Source organism: Periophthalmus magnuspinnatus, chromosome 21, assembly GCF_009829125.3.
Source record: "Periophthalmus magnuspinnatus isolate fPerMag1 chromosome 21, fPerMag1.2.pri, whole genome shotgun sequence".
Classification (NCBI taxonomy): domain Eukaryota; kingdom Metazoa; phylum Chordata; class Actinopteri; order Gobiiformes; family Gobiidae; genus Periophthalmus; species Periophthalmus magnuspinnatus.
The window spans coordinates 14,357,514-14,375,327 of NC_047146.1; the positions used below are offsets into that span (position 1 = coordinate 14,357,514).

The 17,814-nt window shown below is 37.9% G+C and overlaps 1 protein-coding gene across 1 annotated transcript in view; it reads left to right on the forward strand.

Annotated features, from left to right (window-relative positions):
- b3galt1b (UDP-Gal:betaGlcNAc beta 1,3-galactosyltransferase, polypeptide 1b) overlaps positions 1 to 17,814 on the forward strand; it is a 61,350-nt gene that overhangs the window by 15,254 nt on the left and 28,282 nt on the right. Inside the window, exon 2 of the mRNA XM_055230833.1 lies at positions 15,312 to 15,421. The gene's annotated coding sequence lies outside the window, so the exon portion shown is untranslated. The remainder of the gene's footprint in view (positions 1 to 15,311; positions 15,422 to 17,814) is intronic.

Consider the following 17,814-nt stretch of genomic DNA (forward strand, 5'->3'; position numbering starts at 1 on the left):
AATCCCATTGCTAGTCCCAATGTAAAACCCAAACTCATTATTTCTTTTTGGTCTTAAACTTCTCCAAAAGTGAAACGCAGACCAAGCTAGTCATCAGTAAACTTTTAATAGAAGCAAAACGGTGAGGCGCCAGCTGGTAGCCGCTCCAGTCATTCCCCTGCGAGAAGGTGTAGACAGGATTAAACCAATGGACTAGTGGGCCTGTCACGATAACACATTTTAAAGTGCGATATAGTGCTGAAGTAAATATAGACGATAAATGATAATATTGAAACCAAGCCAAACATAAATAACAGAATGCAACACTTAAGTAGTTTTTGTATCTATAATGAGCCATAGAAGTTCATAATTCAAACTTATGCAGCTCAAATCGTATCATATTGTTGAAAAATAACCGAAATGCCAAAAAATGATTGTTCTGTTTAACATATATCGAACGATAAGTCGTGACAGGCCTTTGCACTAGGGCTGCTTTCTGCCTGTCAATCAGCTGCAAAGACAGAATCTGACTGGTTCTTGTTATTTATGAAACGTTTGATAGAAATATAGTCTTAAAAAATGCAGAAATGTTTGGGCCTTCTTTGAATGCCTAGAAGCCCCTGATGATTCCCCTCTGGTATAAACCCAAAGTCATGGAGTTGTTTAAAGATTGTTTTGCGCTCTGAAACAATTGCTGGATTCCTTTTAAGACTTCACATGCCAGTCAAGAGAGTTAAAAATGCATAACCCTCACAAAGGATGCATATTTTCTGTGCTACACTTATTTTTAAAGTTGCACAGTTATGGACTTGTATGCTAAAGCGAAAAATCAACAAAGCCAACAGAGCGTGACTTGAACTATTTACTGGCATAGCATTTGCCATCTCATTTTGTAGCTGTTCAGCAGAGCAAGGAGAATGTTTGTTAAATGTGCCTTTTATTTCAGATTTGCTGAATTTCAATTACAAACCTATTCTTTAAATTGCCAGTAAAGAAAATACATTGGGCAATTGTAATAATTTGCACATAAAGCTGCAGTGAGATAATGATCTAGATAAATTGACCATTTCTAAATCTGTGATAAAAGAATACATAATGGTACTAAGGTCTATACTTGTCCTAATTATTTCTTATTTAGTTCAGCTTTAGTCCACTTTCAAGCCTGGTTGGTCCATATTTAGTTCATGTCTAGTCCTGGTGGTATTTCAAAAGCCAAAATAGGTTTATTTCTATATCCCAATTCATACACAGAGTAACTTAAAGTGCTAAATACTTTATAAGTTGTAGTTCTTTAGTCTTCTAGTGTATAAATCGATTGATGCATGGAGTGAGTAATCTGGAGTAGTACAAATATTTTGACTTTTGAGAGTAAAGGCTTACATCTTCAACACTGAGAGATATTTTGTTTGGCTGACCTGCTGCACAAGATTTTGAAAGCTTCTGCCAGTGCCGCCCCCCGTTAAATCGATTAATTGATACTCAAGGCTTGTTATTAGCCTCGTGTATTTTGAAGTGTATATAAGCACAGCTAGTTGCTATTGCTTGTTGACATTCAAACTGAGTAAAAGGTGACCAAAGCTTGTTATTCCTGAGCCGGGGCCATTATCTTTCGAAGCAGGATGAGGTGGATGCGATCTCCTTCCTCCGAGGACCACAGCTCCAGGACGTCCTGCGAAGGTGACACTTAGCCCGTACCGCACAGGGGAAGTGATAGTCCTCTCCAAAGCCCACACCAATTACTGAAGCAGGGCTTGTGTGGACTGGTGGAGACTGCAGCCAATGCCATAGACCTGTGTTTAAAGAGCCGTAGGGTTTCTGCCATTTTTCTGTTCGTAAAATGTGCTGAAATGCAGTTTTCTCATTTTTACTAGACTTCCATGAAAGTTATATTCTGTTGCCAAAGCACTTAAATGCACTGTATTGTACTTGTTTTGCTTAAAAATTCTTAAAAATATAAAAAAACACTGTTCATTCTGTGTTGTTTTCAGCTCTCCACTCTTTCCTAATACATGCAGCATCCTAATTATTCATTATATTTCAAAGATACCGTTCAAGATATTTCCTTTCACTATATTCTAATCTGGTACTCTGTCACCAGTTGTGCACAATGACCCATGTGTTTCACGTGGAGGTCAGGTTGCTATTCCAGGCCTGTTGTCTCTCAGAGGACAGAGAAGGTCAGATTCACCTGAGTCAGCAGCTGCGCTCCCATCTACAGACAGAAGCACACTCTGCCACACAGTGTCTACTTACAGTCCCGCATTATATTAAGAGGAGGAGTTTGAGGAATTCATTTTGAATTTCTGTATATAGCTACCCTCTTTGCATTTACACATGATTGAATGACTGTACAAAATCTATCTGCATAGATTTTGAATGATATTTTTAATGTGCTGACAGCACATTTAAAAATATGCTGTCTAGGGTTGTCCAGGCTGAAGTCCCAGGCTGTGACTGAAGGACCTGCACACAAACCTCATTGTCGTGAGCCTGCTTCATAAAGACCTTGAAGAGAATACGCTGCATTATAATGCCCTCATTGATGAAGGGCTTCACAGCAAGATGCTGCAGAGTCTGGATGTTCATAGCCTGGTTGTCCAGGGCATTGTTCTTCAGGGCCTGGTTTTCCAAGTCCTGGTTGTCCAGGTACTGTTTGTCTAGGGTCTGGTTCTCCAGGGCCTGGTTGTACAGGGCCTGGTTGCCGTAAGCCAGCTTCATAAGGGCCTTGAGGGGAATGTCCTGCATTGGAATGCCCTGAGTGATGAAGAGACTAAATGTCTACATTTTCCTGCTTGTTGTGGGGTCTTATGCTACAAAAAACTGTAGTCTAGATCGCTACAAGCATTTTCTGAAACGCATGGGATTCTTAAAATATATATATATATATATATATATATATATATATATATATATATATATATATATATATATATATATATATATATATATATATATATATATATATACACACACACACACACACACCCCCACACACCCCACACACACACACATATATATATATACACACATTAAAAAACAGGGGTGGAAATTCGCTAATTATGAATACTCCCATTACTGTGACTGAGTAGATTTTTTGGGGGGTAATTGTACTTTTTTGGAGTAGATTTTGAAACCTTTACTTGTATTTGTAAATGAGCAGCCCATAATTCTAGCATATAATTGTAATGAGTTACATTTTAAATCATACTTACAGAGTACTGTACAAGTTCCAATTGTCCTAATGCAGCATTGACTCTGCTCCTTTATAAACTGACAAACACACAGAACAGCACTGCACCTCCTGCTCTCATTAGCCAGGTCTCAGAAAATATATGGATTGTGGTTTAAAATGACTAAACTCAGTTTTATACTGTTTTGTATAAAAGGGTGATCTAAAATCCTGCCAACGTGTACTTTTACCTTTAAGTACAAATGTGTCAGCAGTACTTTTTCTGCCACGTACACTGTCAGTAAAAAGTCTGGACACACCACGTCATTCAATGTTTTGTCTTTCTTTTTCCTACTTTCTGCAGTGTAGGTACATACTGAACCCATCAAAACATGTTAAATAACTCTAAATATGTATTATATTTTAGATTCAGATTCCTCAAAGTAGCCACTCTTTGCTTTGTTGACAGCAGTGCAAACCCTCTGCCTTTTTTCAACGAGATTCATGATGAAGTCGCCTAAAATGGTTTTCACTTCACAGCTGTGCCTTGTCATGGTTCATTAGTGAAATGCTAAGGGTGCACAAAGCTGTGATCAAAGCAAAGGGTACAGGCTATTTTGAAGAACCAGCCAACTAAAGCGTGTTTGGAATAATTTCACAGGTTTTGTTTACTACATTCCACATGCTCATTCATAGTTTTGATGCATTTAATGAGAGTCTACAATGTAAAAATACAAGGAAACAAGGAGAATCTAATATTACAGTAGAACTAAACACCAAATCCACATTTTTGCTACTAAACTGTGTATATGGTGTGCTAATAGCATTATCTACAATTCTTTTGTGCTAACTAGGTAAATTTGCAGCTTGTCAAAAATCCCCAAATCTTCATGCTTCCTTCAGTGGCTTCTGCAATTTCCAGTTGTTGGTGACATCACACAGCACTACCCTGATTACAGCCAGGTGTTTCTACAGCTACATTGATTACCTATAATTTGCAAATAAAATCAAGTTTTTCTCATCTGAGATTAACATAGTTTAGTGCTTCGTTCAGTGATTCTGCAGAAATCCACAATATTTTTCAGCCCTGTCATATTTTTTTTTTTCCTTTGTTCTTTCCGATATGGATGGACGATGCGTTTCCTCGATTGGCCAATCCACCTGTAAATCACGACCATCTGAAAATGGGGAGATTCACTAGTGACCAGACTCACATCTTCTGGAAGTATTGAAGAAGTGTGTATTCTGAACCTCAGGCAAAAAGTTATGAGCGCTGCATTTAGCTCTATGCACCAGAGCGCATCGGCCTCGACTGGCTTTAGCGGTCTGGTCCTAGGTGAGGTCAGAGCGAGTGAATTGAACACTTTTTCGATTAATAGTTAAACTTGTTTCTTTTGTTAAGCCGTTCTCGTTCAATTTTGCGATTTAAAACATCAAAATTCTAACATAATAATCCATGGGTGTCATAGATTGTAACTAAACAGCAAACACAAGCACAATATGTCCTCTTTAAAGGTCCTATATCACATAAAATTGATTACAGTGAATTTATTAAGTTATAATGCTGTTGCCTCCTCTAAAACATACCAGGAGCTGTGTTTTGTTTCATTCACACATATTTGACTAATGCTTATTAGGTTCCACTTTGTGATGTTATGTAGTGATAGTTTTCAAGTTAACAGCTCCTTTTAGCTTTAGTTCAGTGGCGATCTGAAATTCCAGGGCTGAAATCATCCAAAAGATTGTAGTGCAGCTGTATAGAGTTTAAAAACACAGTGGAGCACTTCCTGTATTACCACATGACATCACAAGATGGGGTTTTATGTTTGAGAGAAGAACACAGCTTAAATATGCAGGGTTTGTTAAACATGTGTGAATGAAACAAGACTCAACTCCAGGTCTGTTTTTGATGAGGAAACAACATTAAAACATAGATCAGAAAATAGCGTATATGATGGATGAACTGCTAAACTACATTTTTCAAATCCGTTTTTAGAGGTCTAAAGTCTAGCAGGTGGGGTCTGTCAAGGAATTTTAATGCAGTTGTGGTTAATCTTGCAACCCTATTATAAATGTTGGTGCTGTTAAACTTTAAGATTACTTTTACTACAGAGCCCACAGACCATCCATGGCATACAAACTACATTTCTAACTCTTTTCTTTGTAACTTTTTTCCTTGCTTTTCAGCCGCTGTACTAGTCATATCAATAGTGTGCCCTCTGACCATGTTGTTGTTTACTTTTACAAGCAGCAAAACTTTGCACAATAGAAGTCAGAGCACACATAGAGAACCCAGGGAGACTGCACACAGAGAGGTCAGGCACATTGATTTTGTAAGGCTCACAACATGTACTTTTATCGATGATGTGTCAGGTCTCTGGGTTTGCCAGTGCCACCCTGCTGGACTCAAGAAAACTAGACTGGGTGTTGTACTTACTGTTTACTGTAAATGTTAAAAACATAACTAGTTCATTTTAAGGTTTCTAAAGGCCCAAAGTTATTCCTAACTTTATTAACACATTTATACCATCCTAATTATTCACCTCGATGAGTTTATAAGCGCTTTTTCGCAACTTTCAGAGGTCAGAGCAGAGTTTTGCCATCATTGTAATGCATTTAAGGTTTCGGTTTTATGTTACTAATTGTATAACAGAGAGAAAATGTTCAATAATGTTTTTTTGCCAGACATGTGCCCTGACACCATATTGGTCAAAGTTTTTTTTTTTTTTTTTTTTTTTAGAAGCGCTGTAAACAAATATAAACTTCAAAGGGAATAACACATTAACAACCCAAATTATCAGTAACAAGCCTCTGTTTTGAAGTGATTTTAAGCTTGGAAAGCTCTTCGATTGATCCTGCTGCTGACTGCCCCCATGTCCAGATATCTGCACTGACTGCCCAGCGTGACATAAGTTGGCAAAAGGCAATTATGGTTTGGTCCAATTATGGTCCAAACATTTAGAAACAATTATGAAAGCTATGACACTGACATTTTTTGACAGATCATATTTTAACATTTTCAACACATTCATATGTAAAACTGTAAAGGTTAGCACATGCTAAAAGCTGTCAAAACAACAAGAACCAACACATTCTGCAAAATGGCTTTTCCATTTGGTGTCAGTGCGGAAAGATGCAAATAAATGTACATAGCAATACATTTCCTCTCAGTGTGCTGTCAAAGCTGGCTTACCATCACTCAGGTCTGTGTGCATGGAGTGGAAAGCCTGGTTACAGATGGATTTCTCAGATTTAGTTCAGTGGTGAGGAAAGAGAGGGCCCTTAACAAAAGCACTCAGATTTCACTCTTGTTCACAACAGCGTCATCTTTGATCAAACCCTGCTCTGTATTTTGTACTGCTTTAGTTTAAAAGGATAAAACAGCGTTGTTAGATTTCATGGTAGCTATAGAACAGCACTTCTTATATTGTGGTACTCAGAAATGTTTCTGACCCTGTATAGTCCAAATTTAGTCCTGGTTTAGTCCTTGAAGTGAAGTGATACTTAATTTTGTCCTCAATTTCTGCTATGTCTTCAAGTTAATTGTTTTGTGCACATAAAAAACTAGATGTAAAAGCCTATTGTAAAGCGTTACCGGAAAGTAAGCCTATATTCTGCAGGTTTTAATTACTGCACCAAGTCACAGCGAGGCCACCAGCATCAGGGATAAAACTTGAGACCTTTTTGTCATGCCATCAATGCAGACCTGGTCCCAAGTTCAGTGTTGACAAAATCACCTTTTGTTTCTTGTTGTGATGTGATTTTCTAAAAAAAATCTTTTGTCTTAAAAAAGTAAGCCTTCTTAGAATTACCCGCTGATCTCACATTACAGCAAAAACACATCTCATCTCTTTGTCCTTTGTCCTGCAATAACAGCAGCAGATGAAGTACACTTGTGGAATACAAAGAGCAGAGCACACACAGGATTTGGGTCTTTGAGCGCTGGGACAGAGTGATTAACCTTTCTCTCCAGCGTGTCCCTGTCAGCCGTGATTAGGAAGTCCACGTACACCGGAACAAGCCCTGACAACAGCTCCTAACAATATGGTACTCTGCTTATGTTTGGTCACAGGCAAACCGTGCATCAAAGGGAGAAGTGATAATAATATAGAGTTTTAATTCCCTGGATGTCTTGCGGCTGTGCATTAACAAGAATAAAAAAACAAAGCAACCGTATAAAATACAGAAAAAGACATAAGCAAAATAGCTAGCTCTTCAGTGACCGTGTAATTGTGTTTGAAGGACATGTGTGCATTAACTTGTACAGCCAATTGCAACTTGTCTGTTCCCATCTCCAGTAATGGTGGCAAACTACAGAAAATTGCCCTTGTCTGAAAGAGCACTCAAGACAGATGTATACTTGCTGTGCAGAACATGAAGTTGTAATACAAAACGAGTTAATATTTAGACATATTTTGAGACTTGTTTAAAGGTTTCCATAGCATTGAGGTTGTTGTTGAACCTGACAAAAGAGTTAGAAATTTGTGTGTTTTCAACTGAATCAACAGCTCATTACACTCCACAGGACATGATTGAGAGGAAGACCGCAATCCCCGAGAACTACTGCTGAGATTTGATGGATTTTGGGCACAAAAGTAGCAGTCCATAAACACAACAAAAAGAAATTTGGAATTGGGTTGTTGTTAGTTAACTGGCAACATGTACAACTTTATTTTGCAGAACTTTGCCCCCATAATGTATCATAAAACTGCAAAAATCGACGAACTCCTTCAAATACGTCTATCTGGAGGAGTTTGTCGATTTTTGCCAACTGCGTCTGATGATCTAAAATGTTTACTTTTCAAACCCAAAAACAGGAATATTGACAATAAGATGAGCCCAAATCTACTGAGCCCAAATTATTTTAATTTATTGTGCTGCAGAATGTCATGGTATCAAATGCGTTTCCATTTTTGTGAGAAGAAATATCACGATTTAGCAATTTTTCACGATTATTGCATGCGGTGAAGTGAAATCCTTTATTTCTAATGGAGTACTTACTTACTGCCCATTAAGCTTCTGGCGTGTTGGGCAGCAACAAAGTCTCTCCATCAATTTCTAATGGATTACCTCTCATCTATTACATTACTAGCTTTATCAAATAAAACTTTCTCAATGGAAAAGTAACAATTTTGTGACATAAAAAAGGCATTTAACATCTGCTCTTTTTGCAGTTTAAATTGAAGTGAAATTACTTATTTTTACACCTGACGATTCTCAGTCATTTTTTTCTATAATATTGTGATCTGAATAATAATGATTATCAATCATAATTTCTAATGTTGACAGGCTTGAGGTAAGCGACAGTGAGAAAGAAATTCCATGGTTTGGCATTATGACAAAAAGTAATATCACAGCTTTATTTGATCACAATTTATATCCACCTTCTACGATTTATTCTGCTTTGAATATAGGCTTATAAAAGAAGTGTCTTCTGAAAGTTGACATCTCACCGCAATTGGTTTAGTATGCCTGTCATGACCAAAAAAAATAGAAATGACACTGACACTGGATTACCATATGGTCAGGGTCAGATCTTTATTTGATTTTAGATATTTTAGATTAGTCATATTACCCACCCCTAATTTGAGGCAAAAGTTGAGGAGGTCCATTAAATGTAGCAGATTTATGTAAGTCATGCAAAAATTGCTTACCCAAACTTCCCTGTATCAGTCTTATACATATTGCTTGGAAGAAACACACCTTGGGTCCCCAACAGACCAATTTACCTTCTGTCTCTTTAATAGCACCTCAATATAGTGTTAGAATTACCTGAGCCACCTGCCACCCGGGCTACTTAGCTTCAACAAAACACCAAAAAGCACTGCTAGTCTGCAACACTGATTTTAACTGCATTAAGACAGCACAAGCTCACCTTCCATTTCATTATGTGTTAATAGAAGTCATGTTCTGCTGCCTTTGAGACACTTACTAATGGTACTCTTGGCACAAGGTAAACATAGCTGCATTTTTTTTCACAGTTAGTGGTGACATGATATTAAAATTCCAAACCTGATTTCAATACTTATTTTTTTATGTAATTTGATTTTCAGCATTAAATAAAAGTACTTTCTTTTATATTACCATGTGGTGTTATATCTGTGTAATCCTTCAGTCGTCCAGATATGTCCCATTGTTGTCCATTGGTCTGTACTAGTGTGCAACTCAACATCATTCTGAAGCTATTAAGGAAAGGTTCATTTCTGTCCTGTGAATGTGGATTTTAGTTCAGACTACAATGCACGGTGTAACGTAAGACATGGGCTGAAGAAACGTTTTTGCTGTTTTATGTAACTTCACAGAATACAATTATGAAAATGCATATGCCTCTGATGGATACATAATTAGGCTAATGCAGAGTATAAAGACAAACATGTGGAATGGATGCACATTTTCAGACTGCAATTAGCCTAGCTAAAGGACGGAAGGAAAGGAAGGAACTTTTGACTGAGTGAAGTGAGTGTATTTCTTTATCAATAGCAACCTGTTGTATGCTTCATTAGATTTGATTAGGTTGTGTTTACCCTTTTTGTTAGCTTGTTAATTTGGCTACCAGGCTTGTGTCTGCTTTGTTAGTTAGCCATTTGATTTAAATCTGTTCATGCCTTTATGTTTTGAGACAGAATTGGTCAAATCATTCTGATACATTTATGATTCTACAAAGAAATAGTTATTAGTAAGATTTGAAATGTTTTGGAAATGTTGCTTAATATTCTAAAGTGGCCAAGTGTAAATTAGCCTCATGGCTTTCTGTACAAAGGCTACAACTTATCACATAACATATATTTTTTCACAGTGAGGAGAGCTCCTACCCTGACAGTCCTACCTGGCCAAAAAAACAAGCATTCTTTCCTCTGCCCAAGGGCATTTCAATGTGGCTCCTGCAGCTACTGCCGCCACATCAACCCAGGCAACCACATTCAAAGATTCTCATGGTATAAGGACATTTCATTGCTGTCATTTTGCAGACTGCAACTCCACCCATGTAGTATATCGCTTGGACTGCAGTCGTGGCTGTTTGTGTGCTGTGTTGGATTAACTAAAAGGAGATTAAGAGACCAGTTTTCTGAACACAAATGCCATCCGGACACAAAACCCCAATTACCCAATAGCACTTTATGTTAACACATAACATTTCAAATCTTTGGGCTGCAACATCAACCTTAAAGTCTTAAAGTCACAGCCTTAGAGGTCATCCCCAAAACTATCAGGGGTGGGGACAGACTAAAAACTTTGTCTCAAAGGGAAATCTTTTGGATTGAAACCTGCAAGCAACAAATTCCCAGGTCAGAAAGAGGATATTGACACCATTCTCTTCAGATGGTGTCCTTTTGTACTGTGTATGTACCAATATGAATTTGATGAGTTGCTTGCAATTAATGTGTGGGTACCAACCTGTGTTAGTTTACACACTGATGGTCATATGGTCAGACACAAGTACGAGTGGCCAGTAAGTGTCCTTTACTTAGCTATTTCTACATTGGTCCTCTCTTGTATATTTCTCCTCTCCGTGGTCATCATTTTGCAGTAATGTATTGTATTTATGTGTGTTTTGTGATGGCGTGGTCTCTTGACCTCACATGACCACCTCACGTGACTATGTTCTTGTATTTAAGGACTCTGGCGGGCTTTTTTAATTTATGTTTGCCCCAGAAAAGACCGCTTGTGTGTCGAAATGCATTGGCATGACCATTTTACCTAAACAAAGGACTTCTGTTTTTTTTTTTACTTTACTTGAAAATCAAGAATGATATCTCTGTATTTTGTGTACAGATAAGTATCAGTCTGATCCCCACGCCCTTTATCGTCTCAAGCCCACAAAACATAATCATGCAGTGAAATTCATTTTTTTCAGTGATGCATGTGAAAGGAGCTCATTGGTCACCTAAAATTTACAAACAAAATCACATTTCTCTCATCTCAGATTAACAGAGTTTTGTGCTTTGCTCATTAATTCTAAAGAAATCCACAATGTTTTTCAGTTCCTTGTGAGAATTCCTTATAATCTTTTTTCCTCTGAGGGGTATTTGTTTTGATAGAGGGGGACCATGCGTGTCCTTAGTTGGCTAATCCACCAGTCAATCACATCTATCTGAAAACGGGGAGATTCACTGGTGACCAGACTCAGATCTTCATAAAGTATTGAAGAATTGTGTATTCTGGATCCCAGGCAAAGCTAAAGGATAAGTTGCTTTTCACAGTTTCTTGCTTTATGTCTTTATGTCTATTTCATCTTATAGTAAAACTCATCTGATGCCACTGACTCTTTGAATTTTGCTTTTACACCAGAATAAAAGCATGGCTTGCAGCAGTTCAGGTAGCGGTTCTTTTGGCAGGGTCCCCCTTCATCATCAGAGAGTCGCCTTCCTGTCACAGCTGATCAAATGTCCCGTGGTCCCATTGGGCAGTGCAGTGGCTCAGGGCTCTGCTGTACTATAACACCCCATAGGCCCTCAGAATAAAGCTGCCATGTTCAAAGACACTGTTGTTTTTCACCTGGGCATGCTCCTGGGGTGTACATGTTCACAGCTGTAGGGAAGGCACACTATAAAAGTAGTTTTATCAGGAAACCAACAGATGAGGGGTGCAGAGTGTGTTTTTGTGTTTGTTTGTTTTTCAAGGAATGCACATTTTACATGCATTAATAGCGCACTTACTTAATAGACTTTCAGCCTTTGTCACCAACACAAAAATACATCACAAATATAAAGTGAAGGCACAAAATATAATTTGGTCCATGTTCAGCCACATGCACGACAAGCAAGCAGGCATCAGACTAAGACTAAAATTATGAAACTCGCCCTCTACATGTGGAAATAATGTCACGCAGAAACAATGTCCCCACACATTTGATGGTGGTCAGTGGGGCGTATGTTAAAGTAAATATCAGCATAGTGGGTTAGGGTTACAGAAGAGTGTTATGGTAGGAACACGTAGCCTGGTCTTACTCAATCTGACTGCACTGTCCTCATTTGTGTGTCACTGCTGATCACATCTGCAACCTCCCTGAACCCAATACATCCATGTCCTGATGTCCAACAGCACAATCTGCTCTACAACATCACAAGCAGCACCTGACGTCTTTACGCACATCTGTGACCAGCCCATAAACGAGAACGACACCCTGTAACTTCATCAGTTTTACTCACCGCAATGTTGTCCTGCTCAGATGAAACCAAATCCACCGCTGTGAGAGAGGGGTCACGTGGTCCTGTCCCGCGGCCGTCTTTTCTCACCACCTAAACAAGGACAACTAGTCCTGATGCATTAGTTTTAAACAAACACGACCTGTACAACAAATCCAGGTTGTAACTCCAGCAAACTTCAAACTTTTAGGGATCCACGTTGCTGTTTCTTCCTCTTAAACCAGTCCGGGGTTGTCTTTTTCTCTGTTCTTTTGCCAAAAGTCCTCCACAAAAGAGCATATTCAATAAAGTAAAGTAAAGTAAGTAAAGTACAAATATAAGTGTATTTAGATACAAAATGTGTAATTTTAGAATTTTTTGGAATAGATCTAATTTTGCTCAGGGTAGATTCAGCAAACAGTGGGCTTTCTTGCAGTTTCCTGACCCTCCAGCAGGGGGTTGCACCATCACTGCCCCTAGTTCCCAGAGGTATTAGTAAGGAGGAGTCTGCTCTTGCTTTTCAATTTGTTTTCTGTGAATGCATTTGAAGAGGTAGCAAATGGCTGCACATACAGACCAAGTAAAATAAAAGATTATTACAAAAAAAAAGCTTTCCCAGTTTAATGTACAAACAATTGACCTTGCAAACTCTATGGTTCAAGGTTCATGTTTATCAAGTGCTGGTCAGTATTCAATGGTCTGAGCTGCAGCACATATTCCAGGCTCTCTGCTGGCCACTGTGTTGTGAGAATGTTGTGTGAATTTCTGGGTCAGACAATTTTCTGAATGTCTCTCCCTCTCTTCACCTCTTCTTCATGCTATACAGTCAAGTCAAAATCTAGTCTAAACCTACACAAAGCACAAAGGTAATATTTAACTATAATGAATTGTACATTGTCCTATCTTTGCTTGACTACACCATTATTTTGACAAGGATAAATATTTTCAGAATTTGTAGTACTGAGTTAGTCATGCTCTCTTTGGTCATTCTGTCTGGACACTAAGTTTAAATATGCAAATTCCCTCCACACTTGCTAGAATCCTCAGCGGACCAGTTCTTCTAGATGAGCAGACTGTATTGACTAAAGGATCTGTATGGAAACAGACTTCTCATTTGGACACATTCCAAACGAGGCATTAATTAAAATCCGCACAGAACTGGCGCCTTCCCATTGTCCCAAGTCTGCCGCAGTTATTTTTAATTCGCAGCGAACTTTCTTGCCAAATTGTTCGTTGTATGTCTCAGCGATACAATTTGCAATGATTAACAAATTTAACCCTCTAACCTTTAGTTAACATATGATGAAGTGTGTTGTAGTTGTAGTAGATTTTTTAACTGCTAATACTCTCACAATATTGGACCAAGCTAGCTAGAGTGAGTAATGAGTATGAACAGATCTACTTGGTGCATTGCTGTATTTTGAAAGTAGAAAAAACTTTGTTCCATAAATACATTTCAGTACCTGTGCAGGAGGTATACGACTATAGGTTGGTTCACTCTGAGTATTTGTGATAAATGGGCCAATGACTTACTCGTAGGGCTGTGCCAAAAATCAAATGATCAACAGATCACGATCAAAACTTTGGAGCTTCTCTCTGCCTCTATATGTGCACTATTTGTCATTATTTTCAATGGTGTAATTTTTGATTAACCTCATCAATTGGATAGATAGAAGGAAATGATCCCTCTATTAAATGGAACCGTTCAGCAAATCCTTCACTATATTGGAGCAGATTTGAGAAGCATTCCTCTTTGAATTGGTTGGCACATACAAAAAGCATCTTGAGCATGTTTGTAGGCACATTTCCTGAAAAATAAAAGTTATCCAAGTAGTTCTCAGAGGCTCTGCAACTGGCGCACTTTCTTGTGCACATGTTGAGCTTGGACTATAAACCAAAAACAAGATGGCGGACTCGGAGAGCAATTAAATGGAAGGTACTGAACTTGCATCGCCTTGTATGGAGATTTTGTTGGTTTCTGTTCTGTTGCATGAAGAACAGGTGCAGAGGCACAGGGATCGTTCTTTAGATCAGGAAGTCAAATAATGTGATTGCATCAGTGTTCTATTTTACCCAGAGTGGGATGATATATGGCCACTGCTGCATGGAAAACAGAACATTTTACACCATTGTAAGAAAGTAAGCAATATTACATTTATATATTGTCCACAATTTCCTCTGAAATTTAGTGACAAAACAGATTGAGAAACTGTAAAAAGTCACTGAAAACCAATAGGATGTATCTAAACCTTAATTGAAAGGTGTATAAAACTATATAAAGATATCTTTGCAGCTACTGGATGGTTTAAATTGAGCTTGTCTGAGTTAATACAGACCCTTTACACCAAGGAAAAGTATCCAAGAGCTAAAAAAGTTGATTTAGTATAATATGTGTTCTTTAAAAAAAAAAAAAACTGTTATTCCTCACTTTACTATTGTGAACAGTCACAAGCACTTTTCATAACTTTCTGAAGCTGGAGCGAAGTTTTCATTCTAAAATTAAAAACAATTAGTATGCCAACATCGCAATTCCTGATTCTCATACAATAAATGCTTTATAATTGGTTGCAGACAGCACACAGCGGTCTCATTTTGACCCCAGAGCTAGTTTTACAATTTATCTGTGCTAGAGCAAAACCAAATTTGGTCTTCCATGTCTGACTTAATCTTTTAAATAAAGCACAATAGATTTCTGTAATATTTTTCATTTCCTTTTACTTACAGTTTCTTGGCATCTCAAGCACTTGTAGATCATGTAGTGATTTCCCATTACATTTTAGATTTTATGAGTATACTTTACAACTGTGGACTTTTTTAATGTTGAGAAGTTTTATTACACAAAAACAGAAATAGTTTAATCTTGACTTGAATTGTTTTAGATTTTTTATTCTCTCTATCAATTGTTATCTTGACGTAGTTGGATGACGTCCATTGAGCAGTCTTTAGAGATTAGAGTGAATATTATATTAATCCGCCATATGTTCTCTCTCTCCCCTCTCTCTTTTTCGTTCTCTCCCCTCTCTTACTCTCTTTCACAGCCCCAGCGTCTCTAGAGGGTGTAGCACGAAACTGTTCTGCCGGAAATCCTTATCCGTTCCTGGGCAGCACATTCTCTCCAACTGACACTCCAACTGCTCTAAACGAAACGGTAATTCACAAAAACAAACTATTTTACTGTCCATATGTCACCCCTGAGTCATTGAATTTTCAAACTGCAATATACAACCCATATCCAACATTCAAACCGCTTCTTCCCTGCACCTGAAGCTTTGGCATTTGATGAATAGAAGTTTGTTGGGTTTCTGAGTGCAATTCGTCTTGGCAGCTCCTTTGTAGTTTCCCCTTTCTGAAAAGTGTGGACCATTCACATTCTCCTGCTGTGATGGATATAGATTTCCACACTTGAATCGGGTGCATATTTTCCTCACGTATTTCAAGCATCCACATAAATAAGGTTTACTCCCATGTGTGACGTAAACAGAAAAGCAGCATGCATTTTATAACAATTATGACAATATTGAGTTTTGACAGTAAATATTAGCTTTTGGTTTTCTTGAGACTATGACTGAATCAATTCACGTTCAAATTTTAAATCACAGATCGAATATTACTAGTAGATGAAGTTAACTGATAAATAGGGGTGGGACGAGACACTGTTTCCTCAAGACACGAGATTGGATCCACAAGAATGTGACAAGATAAGAGTGTGGCAGAGTTTATAATGCATTTTTATTATGCAATCGATGTAATTTTGACTTTGCATTATCTTGATTTATTTTTATTGAATATTTTTGCTGTTATTATAGGACTGTTTTTTTGAATCTATATGTTTTTTATCATATGTGAGCTTGCGGTAATAAGATCTTGTCCCATCTCTACGGATAAACATACCATTAAGCTGAAATTATGTATATTATTGTTTAGCATGTTGCCTTAGCTGTGTAGTTTCTAGCTCCGACCAGTGAATTATAAAGTTTGTGGCTGATGTTGTATACTCAAGCAGGCTATATTGTTGTTTGTGGAGGAAATTGTGGTACTTTAAAATTTACAATTGTTCCTCACTATATTTTGGTTCACCTTTCCCAACCTCGCTGTTTTGCACATTTTTTTGGTGCAATTTTGGATGCTTTTTTTTTTTTTACAGTGTATGAACGTGCATTGTGTTCTGTGTCCTGATTGGTTAAGGGACTGTAGACCATTGTCAGTCTCCTCCGTGCCGTGTCTCCTGTACAGTACAGAATGTGTTTAGACAAATTTACATAAATGTTGGATCGCAGTGTGACTCTGAAGTGCCCCCAATGTCGATGAAATGTTCTGCACCGACAAAGGCGCCTACGAAGGTTTTTAAACGAAAGTGTTCAAACAAGAGAGAAATGTGAGAAAATTTTAATACCTGTCTGAGAAAAGTGTATAAAGTGTGTGGTGAGGGGTTTTACAGCCTTAAAACATATATAATAATTGTAAAAAATAAAGCTGACTACTTCACAGATTTCACCTATTGCGGGTTATTTTTAGAACGTAACCCCCACGATAAACGAGGGACCATCTTTTACATCTTTTGCGATTTTCTAATTGTTCATTCCATAGACTGTATATATTAATGGACATAGGTAACCTTCTAGCTGCCACATTCCAAACAGAAAGTGGGCATGGGCATGCTCCCCCGCTCAACTCTGACTCCAATTCACTTTACATTAAAAAACTGTCACCCTTCTGTACGTGCTGCAGTGAGCCTTGTCACTTGCTATTGTGTTTATAAATCAGGATATGAACATAAACAGACAGATCAGGCATCTTCTTTTCCCAAGGTCGATCCCACTAGCGTTAGCAACAAGTTTGATACACAGCATTACTAAACCAGCGGTGCATGACCTTCAGCAGCCTGTTCCTGGTTTATGGTTCATTCAAATTGTGATTTTGGTTGACTTAATCTTACGACCCTATATTGTGTTTTTGCAGTGTGCGTGTTGTCCAGTCCAATTACTCACAGTATACATGTGGTATACGCACTGTACATAGTTGCCATTTGCAGTTTTGTCATGCTACTTCTTTCAGACTAAAATCTATTGCTTAAACATATATTGTGAACTTCATCAAAATGCTTGCACTGTAGGAGTTAGCAGATGGAAATTCTCTATACATCCTTGCAGAGGTCAAAATGTGCTTGAAAATGTGCATGTGAACAGCTGTTAGCTTTCTGTAAAATCTGTTTATATATGCTTTGTTTTTACGTTACTATTTTCACTTTAATATTCTTTACTTACCACTATCAGAACTACAGTGCTCTGAAAATCTGCATTCTCTATGGCTGCACGTAAAAAATACCTCAGTGGGGAAAACATATTATGTAGAAATTGTTAAAAATGGTTTACTTGTACAAGGCAGTCTGACTTGAGTGGCAACATAAATATGTTACTGCCAGATATACTGCATTTGCTTCCTGTGGATTTGAATAGCAGCTGAAGGCTTGTATCTCAAAGGCCACGTCCTCCTTCACCACTCTCCCCATTCATCATTTTCTGCTTCTGTAACTGTCATTGA